At 44.0% G+C, this 11,153-nt stretch overlaps 1 long non-coding RNA gene across 1 annotated transcript; it reads right to left on the reverse strand.

Moving 5' to 3' along the window:
- Positions 1-438: 438 nt before the first annotated feature.
- On the reverse strand, positions 439-10,923 carry LOC309854190. The gene is made up of 3 exons (XR_014306129.1): positions 10,820-10,923; positions 1,976-2,139; positions 439-612 (listed from the first exon to the last, which is right to left on the reverse strand). It is a non-coding gene; the product is annotated as an uncharacterized lncRNA (long non-coding RNA).
- Positions 10,924-11,153: the final 230 nt, after the last annotated feature.

Below are 11,153 nucleotides of genomic sequence, written 5' to 3' on the forward strand. Positions count from 1 at the left end.
GGAATTACTGCCCTCTGGGCCAGCCCCTGTCGATGAGAGATAGAAGTCCACTGATGGGTCAGTGCTTTCCTCCTCTGTAATTGGTGGACATGCCATGTGACCAAGAGGCTCTCAGAGGGACCAAGGTCCAGGTACCCTCTGAAGTGAAGTGTTCCTAAGGCCATATCCCCCAGCAGGTCTGATGCTGCTAGAGATAACCACAAATTTCAATTAGAGAGTCAGAGCGCTAACCCCTTGGACTCCAAAGCATTCTGAAACGTGGCCATGCCTTCTGTGGTAAAGAGCTGCTTGCTATCTGAAAGTCATCTCTTGGCATGTTGTGCCTTTGGAGAGACTGAACACCCATGGGCCATCATGGGGCTATGACGTGACCAAGTTGCCCACCATTAGCTGGGGATCCTCAGATATACTTGAGTCATAAGGTTGAGTAGGCAGAGCAACAGTTTATTATATGATGAAAATGGGACATTTAGAACTGGGTCTGAATAATTCCCAAGGGCACAAATAAGAAACATGAACAGATGGTCTAGACTTGAATATTAAGTACCTCTCTAGGGCTAATGCTTCTCCTTGAAGTTACACTTATGGATTCATGGTGTTCCATCGGATCAGCTGATAGAGGAGAAATTCAGCCATGGTTAATATATTTAATGTGCTAATGTTAGATGTAAATATATAGTCATTTATATAATAGATAGTTGTGTGTAATTATATAATTACAACATACTATAACATACTAGATAATTATATACTATGCATATCATATATTATACACATTATGTATGGTGTATTTCATAGATCAATAAATTTTAATCAATATAGCTACATAATTATACATGTTTATGTATAATTATATGTTGGGTTAACATGTGCCTATGTTCCTGTAACATCTTAATATATAAATGATCACACCAAATACATTCATGCTCATGGAAATGGACCGACACACTGGAGTATCCCTGAACAACAAAACATAAAGCAGATACTTCCAAGCAGCAGAGCTGTGACTAGCGCATGTTGTCACTGTCCCTGTTCTCCTAGCAAAGGTGAATGGCTTGTCTGGTCGGTCAGAGGCGTGAAAAGGGACAAGACTGAAAGAGAAGCGAAAAGGAAGTTTAAGGCAGAGGCAAGTGGGTAAACTAATTGGAATGAACACAATGTGGGCTGAGTTTTGAGTCTTGTTTTAATTATCACCAGAGAGAATATTCCTCACAGCACTCAGTGACCTGGTAGATAAGACGGTTCACTGATGGAGGTTACCTATCCTCTCTCTCAGGGCACGTTGCTGTCTGTACAATGGACAAGGTGGTCATGGAAGAAGGGATGGAGGTTATACATTGGGCTGAGACTGATCTAGCTACTGCCATGACTGATCTAGCTAATACCCAACTGGCTAACAGCAGAGATTGACCGAGCATTCATCATGGTGCCATCCATTAGGAGACCACCCAGCTGTTTGGGGGCAGATTGTTAGGTTGGTCTTCCATCCTACAGATGAGGACTTTTTGACTTTGTTTGAATCGTCACTTATTCCAGATACGGTCTGTCTTCCTTGCATCTATTTCCAGTATGGTAGCCAGTACTACCATAAAAATGTATGGTAGCCGGTACTACCATAAAAATGACCTATTTACTGACAGGGGATCATCCACCACATGGCTTCGAACCAATGGACCTATTTTATGGCCCAAGAAGTGTGACTAAGAGCACATGACTGCTGGATCTACTGGTCCTAACATAGACCACATCAATCCTAAACAGCCACAATAAAATAAAGGAATGGTGTCTTAAAGTCTCAGTAAATGTGTCAGTTCAGGGAGCAAAAGTTCTGTGAAGTTGGGGTATTTGTCCTGTGATACATTATATGCATTGAACCAATAGCCAATATGTCATATAAACTACAATACAATTCTTGGCCAGGATCAAACAGTGGAAGTAGGTCTGGTTCCTCTTACTATCACAGCTAGTAACATACCTAAAAAAATGTACTCTTCTTATCCCTGAAACCTTAGGTTCTGCTGGAATAGACGTCCTAGCTTCCAAGGAAGAAAGTCTTCCACAGGGAAACATGGGAAGAATTCCATTGAACTTGGGACTACGACCTCCACCTGGTCATACTGGGCTCCTCATTTGTGTGACCTGGTAGACAAAGGAAAGAGTTATTATTTTAGAAGAGATAATTTTCCTGATTACCATAAAGAATTTGGGCTGTAGCTACAACAACCAGGATAGAAAGTAACCAGTAAGGCTCTTCTTGGTGCTTCCATGCCCTAGGATAGCTAGATATGGGGAAGTGCAACAACACAGTTCAGGAAAGGCCAAGCCAATTAGGAACCAGACACCTTGAAGAAGATTGGGGTCATCCATGTAGTAAGCATCCTAGACTTGCTGAAGTGCTGGCCAAAGTAAAGGAGATCTAGAAGAGTAGTAGATAAGAAGTATGAGTATCTATTGTACCCTCAAGGCTAATTGTAGTAGCAGAGATCTTGGCTTAGTCCATTAATCTGCCATATGATATGCTTTGTGGAGATTGCTCTCAGCCATTCATCACCTTGGACGATTGTGGGTCAAACTTAACAGTGAGCTTGGGCAGATCATAGTCATGCGAGTGATGGGTTCCACCGGGCATCCCATGTGCCCCTCTTCATATCCCTGAAGTCCATCTTTTGCTCCAACCGTTGTTACAGAAATCCAACTTGCCAAAATATGTAAATATATGGTAACTTGACCCAGGTACACCATGTGTTTCTTGTTTTCTGATCAGGGCTTCTTTGATGCTGCAGCATGGCACCCATACAGGGATCCTGGAGATATTTATACATGCACAGTCCAAAAGTTAATCCATTAACATCCCCTGGAGCAAGTCTTGGTCACAGAGGAAGTGGGCCAGTGACTCTCAGATATACAGTCCTGAAGGTCATTCTACATAGCTTCTCACAGGGTTCCAATAGGACTGACCTCCTATTTCCCATGGCAGTGACTGGCTGGATTGCTTACCCTTATCTTTTGTATTAGTTAGTTTTTGCTATATAACAAACCATTCCAAATTTTGTTCACTTAAGATTTAAAAAAAGCCATTCATTGTAGGGGGTGGTGCGTCTGGGTGGCTCAGTTAGTTAAGTATCTGCCTTCAGCTTTGGTCATGATCCCAGGGTCCTGGGATTGAGTCCCACGTTGGGCTCCCCGCTCAGTGAGGAGTCTGCTTCTCCATCTCCCTCTGCCTCTCCCCCCCAACTTGTGTTCTCTCTCTCCCTCAAATAAATAAATAAATTCTTAAAAGAAAACCATTCATTTGGCTCATAAATCAATGCACAAGTTGGGTAGTTTTGCTTAAGTGGGCCAGGCTTGCCCAGATATCTGGGATATTCTAGCATGGCCATTGATGGGATGTCCTCTAGCCAGCCAGCCTGGACTTCTTCACGTGGAGGTTACAGAGCCACAAAGAGAACAGAGGGGAGAGTAAAAAACAAAAACCTTGTTAGTGTCTAGGCTGGAAGTGGAGAGTGTCCATTCTCACACGTTCTCTTGGTCAAAGTCCATTCCAAGCTTAGTCCAGATTCAAGTGATGGGGAAAATAAACTCTAGTTCTTGTTGAGAGAAGCCACAATGTCACATTGCCAAAGAACACAGATACAGTGAAGGAAATAATGTTGAATATATTTTGCAAATGTTCTTCCCTATCTCCTGTGATTGTTAGTGTTACGTGGCTAGGTTATGATATCCAATTATGTAATCGAACATTAATCTAGGTGCTGCTGTGGAAGTATTTTGTGGATGTGGCTAACATCTATACTCGGTTGAGTTTAAGTAAAAACGGTAAAAACGGTTGCCCTTGGTAATATGGGTACGCCTCATTTAACTGGTTGAAATTGGTTTCCCAAAGAAGTTCTGTCTCAAAACTGCATCAGCAAATCCTGCCCAACTTTCCAGACTGTTGGCCTGTCTGATGGGTTTCAGACTTGCCAGCCCCACAGTTGCACCAGCCAATTCCTTAAAATAAATCTCTTGATGGATAGAGAGAAGTGATAGATGGATTCTGTTTCTCCAGAGAACCCTGACAGAACCCTTCATTCTCTGACTTTTCAAAGATTCCATTCCTATTCCCCGAGATCACATTCCCCCCAAATAAGCTGTCTATAACCAGCCCTTGTCTCAGGCTTTGCTTTCTTGAGAGAACCTAGTCTATGACAGCAGGCCTTTGAAAAGATGGCCACTTTTACATTGTTTCAATAAAACTCTGCAATAGGCCATTTGTTGTCTGACAGTGGGGTCCTGTTTTGGGTAGAGATCCTGAAACCGAACCTGACTAATGTGTAGGCACTTGAAAATTGATGGGAAAGTTAGAAATTCAAGCAAAAGGTGTCAGGGCTGTGAGTTCAGAGCAGAATCACCATCTGTAGCCTTGGGGAACCACATCAATCTTGGAGGTTGTTTGGATTCTCAGTCATATGACTGGTAGGTAGGACTTATGGCCTCAAGTCTTGCCCAGGGCCCCTCCCCCTGCCTTCCCCGGGAGAATCCAGAATCTGACCATTTATCACTACCTGTGAAGCTGTTGTCTTGGTACCTTGGTTCCTTACCTGGATTATCACAGACTCCTAATTTGGCCTTCCCATTTCTCCTTTAACTCCCCTCCCCTCTTTTCTCCCTCCACAAGTCAGATGGATTCCGGGAAAACACAAAGTCAGATCACACAATTCTTATGCTCACAATCCAGTCAAACTTCCCATTTTGCCCCAGGGTTAGAACCAACACACAGTAGCTTTCAAGGCCCAACATCATCTGGCCTCGATTTTACCCTCTTGTTCTTTCTCTCATTCACTCCAGCCACTGTGACCTCAAGGGCACCAGACATGCCCGTGTCTTATGACCTTACTCCTTCCCCCACCTGGTATGCTCTGCCCCTCCATGACTCCTTGGCTCACTGCCCAAGCCACCTCCTTCACCACTCCAGAGGGCACCAACTGCCTTGCAGAAGACACCTGACGCGTCAGAGGTCGATTGGCCAATTCCCCCATCACGTTCAAGTTGGGGAAATTGAGGAAGAGCGAGGTGAAGCGACTTCCTTAAGATCTCACATCTTAGGAGACTGGCAAAAGAAACCCTGTCTCACATCTCTCCATTCTAAGAGATGCTTCTCAGCACAATTGTGTTTAGAGAAAGGGGTTTGGCAACTCATCAACCAGAGAACATTTTCATCCGTGTTTCTAGGCATAACCCGGTGTTATTAAAACTGTGAGGAGCGCCATGATGGATGTGTGTTTAATCCCACGCTGCGTGGGAAGTGAGCCTGGAAACTTCCTTATTCCCCCACCCTCGCTTTCATCCTCGGCAAACCCTGGAGCTCGGCAGTAGCAATCCCCATATGAGAGAGCCTGCAGGAGAAGCCCATCCTGGCTTTGTACTCTTCCCTGCGTCATATTCAATATTCCCTGGCAGGTGCGGAGAACGACTCATTCCCCCTACTCCTCTGAAAATGTCCCTTTCATGTTTCATAAACAACAGCTTTGCTAAGCCATTGTCTCTGTTAGTTATTTTCATAATTCATAATTATCTTGGTTCTTAAAACGTAGACGTACATTTAAAAGCATGATCCAATCGTGCCTGATTGCTGCCACATTGTGTTCAAAGTAATTACCATTCATTTGGCTTTTGAGGCTGTTGAATGAATTTTCCACATGAGATTCCTTAATTTGTACATATTTTATTGCTATAAAATAGGTATTGGCAAGCTGCCTAAACTGTAGTGAAGGCCTTTAATTCCTATCACTATGTGATAAAACAAATTGAGTGCAAACTGAGAGGCTTAAGATAGAACCCTTGAAATGGATTCCACTGGATTTTTTCCTCTTCTTTTTTTTTTTCCCCCTAAACCAAGCTCCCCCAGGTGTGAGACACAGGTAAGAGGAAGGTAGTTTAGTTCAGGCTGAGAGCTCAGAACTGTTTTAGCATTTGTATAAAAATGATAATGTCCCTCCAAGATAGCAAACCACTCTCTTCCCAGGATCTATTATTCCTTGGGGAAAGGATGTTTGGAGAGAGAAGGTTATTAGCATTTTTCATGCATAGCAAGAGAAATGGAGTACTTGCAAAACAGAGCCAGGGAAGTCTTGGTCGAAGGCAGAGAGCTGGGCTCCAGGGGGGAGCTCTGCCAGCCCTTGTAGCCTTTGGGAGCCCTTGGGAGAGTCAGCTCCCTTGTAAAATTACACTGTTGAAAGAAGGGATTCCTAAACTTGATTTGTAATTTGTTTTCCTGAGGTTATTGCGATCGTGGCGTTAGCCAAGAGAACGTTCTCCTAAGGATTTCTCTAGAGTTTTAAGAATCCCATCTATCCTTTTTCTTCTGTCCACATTTGAGAGGTAGTGAGATGAGAGGAAAGGAAGTGGTAGAAGGGATTCGAGTGTTAGGGTAGATGAACTTCAAGGACTCCCCTAATCCACACATTCTTTGCTCCGAAGTCCTGGGCTGGAGGAAGATTATTCAAAGGTCAACTATCAAAGGTTTTTTGTTCAGACTTCTCTTTCTCAGTTACAATATTAACCTTATTTTGTCCTTTCCGGTGTCTCCCTGATGAAGTTCTAGAACCTAGGTGAGGTTCGGTGGGCTGAGGTCCGGAGCCGATGACCAAGAAAGAATTCTTGAGACCTCTTTGGTGCAAAATGGTGGTTTATTAAAGCACGGGGATGGGACCCGTGGGCAGGAAGAGCTGCTGCCCCGGGTTGTGAGGGTAGGCATGTTATATACCTTGCGGTTGGGGGAAGGTGAGGTTTCAACAGAGTTTTCACATATTAAGGAGGGCCTAAAAGGTGCCGGGGTGGCGGGGGGTGGGGGAGGCCTTGCCCTTATGGCTTGATCAATGTCATCTTTAGGTCAAGCATTAACATCAAGATAATTGGGAGATTCTTGGTGGGGCATTATGATCCTGCTGTCATTTACATTCCCTTCTACCTCAGTCTCCTCCAGTTTATGGTGGGGAGGGAGACATTAGGGCTTCAGGAACTGAGAGTTATTTGCCTCTGGAAATTTGTGCTACTGATAAGGTAACCTCCCTGTTTAGGTCTCTAGGACATCTGTAGAGCAAGGGAGATTCCTATTCTGCAGGATTGCGATCCCTGCAAGTTAACTATTTATTGTTTTATGGCAGTCAGGGGTGCCTGAGGAACGCTACACATATGGAGGGGAATGGGCGAAGAGGGGGTGCAAGGCACCAGCTTTTGCTCTGTCCTCAGCCAGCCTCCTGCTCCCTCGTTATCCCTGCCTAGTGTCAAGACTCCTTCACTGCTGTAACTTCCAGCTGACAGATGATCCTTTCTACTCCAGGAGGTTCATTTATGTGGACCGTGTGGGATCTAGCTGCCTCCCGTTTCTTTACTCCCATGTACATTCCCCCACTGACCAATACTGACCCATAGGTAGGGACATATCTACGCCCCATTTCAGCAGGAAGACTTTACCGATGAGACCTTCCACCTCCAACAATCTTAAAGATTTAAGGGTCAAAATTGTTCCGGGGAGGGTGGGGAATCATGAGGGAACAGAAGGCAAGCTGAGGACAAAGCAGAAGCTGACACCCCCACAAGGCCCCTACCCCCCAGATGGGATATATGTGACATTCCTTATGCACTCCTGGCTGTCCTAAAGCTAAGGACAGGAAAAACAAATCATTAACGTTTAGAGATCACAATCCCGCAAGACCTGAGTCTCCCTTAGTTTACAAACGTCTGAACAATCTACAAGAACAAAGCATTTCTATCAATAACCTAGCTTCCAGAGGGAAATGTAGATCCAATTAGGTGTCCTTATAACCTGCAATCCATTGACAGATACTGGAAGCAAATGCTCCTCTACCAAGCTCCCAACTATCTTAATGTTAATGCCTTGCTGGAGGGAAAAAAACCTTAACTGGACAATGGCAAGACGTCTGGTATCCTGAGAGTCTTCTTTAACGTGTGAAAATCCTTTTGAAACCTCCCTTTTTCTTATCTCTCCCAATCCCAGAGTATATAATCATCCACCCCTCAGAATCCTGGTACAGCAGCTCCTTCTGCCCTTGGGTCCTGTCGCTCTGGTTTCATAGGCCACCATTTTGCACCAAAGCTGTCTCAAGAATTCTTTCTTGGTGGTTGGCTCTGGACTCCACCCCAATGAACCTCACCTATGTTCCCAAACCCCATCAACTCCATCTGGTCAACGGAAGTTCTTTCAGCTTCTTCAGCCCGATTTCCTCCCACCGGAATCCTTTCCACCAGCTCTGCGCCAGCTCTGTGCAAACCAGCACATGTATGGCTGTGCTTGTGCATTTCTTGTCCTGGAAATGCCTCTAACTTTTCTCTGCTTTCCCAAACTTGCTCTTTGACCCAGACTTAAGGCAATTGGCATGACTTCCATGTAACCATTTCCAATGGCCCCTCCCCACAACGAAAGGTGTCTTTATTAATACCCCTTTTCCACTTAGTTCCATAGTTCATTAGATTATTTTCTGGTGTTTGCTACCTATTTCTCTTCTTGCTATAATTAATTATATATTCTTTGAGAAAAGAGTTGATCCCATTTTCTTCCTTCTTTGGTGTCGCCCATGTCGAGAAGTCTAGTTGTTATTTAATAGAGAGTCACTGATGGATATACCCAACATTATTCATTTATTTACATTTAATTGGCATACTTCTTCACGCCTTCTGGATCCTATGACTTGACTTAGTCTTGTTCCCTCTGTTGAAAACACTCATTTTTTTAATCTTTGACATCTGCCCTCCATCCCTCAAAGTGCTCTTTGTAGAGGTTCATAATTTAGTTTATTTCCAAGCTAGACACATGGCCCCTCTTACAGTTTCTTTTGGGTTTTCTGTGTTAGTAGTCAAGAATACATAGATTTAGAGAAAGATATTTAATATAATGCAAAAATTATACTTGCAAGAGACGTGGATTTCCAAGTCACCACTGCCCCTAATGTAAAAGGAACAGTTTCGTGGGGCGCCTGGATGGCTCAATCATTGAAATGTTCAACTCTCAATTTCAGCTCCCGTCACAATCTCAGGGTCAAGAGATCAAGCCTGAGTCTGGCTCTACACTGGGTGTGAAGCTGGCTTAAGATTCTCTCTCTGCCCCTCCTCCCCCAGCCCCTTCTCTCACTCTTGCAAAAATAAAACATCAAATTGGAACTCCTCCGAGTCTCACCTGTGCAGTCACACTAATTATGGAGGCAAACATTTTTTTTTCCTGAACTGGATCCTCAAATCATTTTATGTATTAAGATCAAAATGTTCCACCCTCATGGAGTATGGTGGTGGAGCCAGGCAATTCAAAGTGAATTGAACATGATGAAATTCTGGTATGTGTCGTGAAAAAAATGATGTGGGGGTATAGAATGACAGGGGAAACAGGGAAGGTCTCTTAGGGGTGGTGTCTCTCAAGATGATGGCCTGAAGAACGAGAAGAAGCCAGACAAGCAAAAGGAAGGTATGTCCACCCAAGTGATGTAGGCAGCAGGTGCAAAGGCCCTGAGGTAGAGTTAGGTGAGAGGCATTTCCTTTTCATGTTCACTCTACGTAGGAATACATTTTAATAAGGAGAAGGGTAGATGAGGAGCCTTTGAACAGAGGATCTAACTCTCTGTTGCACAGAAGTGAGACTGATGCTACAGACATGTCTGGAAGGAGGGACTGAACAGCAAAGATGTTTGGTGGATGGTGCAAGGAGACAGGACAGGAAGAGAAATAGATGGGTTTCTTACACACTCTGCTTTTAGACCAATTCAGTGTGCATCAGGAACCTGGAGAACGAAGGTCTTCTGTCACGGGGGCAGTTTTTGCTTCCTACATTGTGTGGGTTGGGCTTTAGTGAATATCTGATTCCTTTCCCAGTTTCTCCGACCTGAATTATCTTCAGTGTTTCTCCTCACTCGCTTTCCTAGATTTTCACGTTCGTATGTATTTCTGATTTTATTGTGTCGTTAGATAGGTTGTTCCACCAACGTCTTCAAAGACGTCCACCGACGTCTTTCCGCCCAGCACTTTCTCTCCACAAGCCTACGAGGTGTGCAAGGTGCTATTGACCATGCAGTGTTATAGTTTTATTTGTTTTTACTTTTTTAAAAAAGATTTTATTTATTTATGTGTGTGTGAGAGAGAAATGGAGTGAGAACAAGTTGGGGGGGGGGCAGAAGGAGAGAGAGAAGTAGGCTCCCCGCTGAGCAGAGAGCCCGATGCGGGGCTTGATCCCAGGACCCTGAGATCATGACCTGAGCTGAAGGCAGACACCCAACCAACTGAGCCACCCCAAGGCCCCCTCAGTGTTAGTTCTAAATGCACTCTGCTCACTGCCAGAGCCTGGATGTTGGTTTACAGAGGTGGGATGAGTCAGGGCAGTTCTTTTGTAGCATAGTATTTTGTAGCTCTTGCTTTTTGCCTCTCCAACTTTCTTCTGCTGACATTTATGTTTACAGGACCATGAGTAAACTCTGGATGCTTGATGCACACCAGAAGGTGAGGATATATTTCCCCCCACCCAAGGAAGGAAACTGTACTTTAGATGTTATGTTTTGTGATGATATGTATAAACACACACCTCACAGTGAGTAATGAAGTCAAAGATGTAATAAACTGTTATTTTATGGGGGGGGGGGGAAGTAAAGACATAGGGCTAACCTAATTTTGCAAATATTGCATTTTACCTACTAATAGGGGCCGTCATTTTTTCAAACTTCTATTTCTTCAGTTAAAATGGGATCAGATATTCTTCCCAAAGAATAGACCCTATTTAATCTCTAATGATATTAATGATATTTAGTATCTATCTTCTATGTATTTTTTAATTGCATACCGTAGTTGCTTTATACACGACCAGCTTGACTCTGCCGTTCTGTCATTCCTAATAGAAATGTTTGTGCCGTCAATCTGTGTCAGCACAGAGGCAGATTCTCTCCTCAAAATCCCTCATCTCTTCTTGTCCTTATTAAAATTTATTCTCCAGTTGAGTGAGCGAGGAAAGGAAAATGCCTATGAAATCACAACTTGTTGGCATGACAACAGCTTGTGATGGTCACAAATGCCCTCTAGGAACAAGGATGACGAGGGGCAGTGGCAGAGATAAATTGGGGGCCAAGGGAGGCTTAAACAGAGCCAGCAAATCAGTTGTAAGCCTCCCCCTTCTTATC

This window comes from Mustela nivalis (assembly GCF_964662115.1).
Source record: "Mustela nivalis genome assembly, chromosome: 19".
Classification (NCBI taxonomy): domain Eukaryota; kingdom Metazoa; phylum Chordata; class Mammalia; order Carnivora; family Mustelidae; genus Mustela; species Mustela nivalis.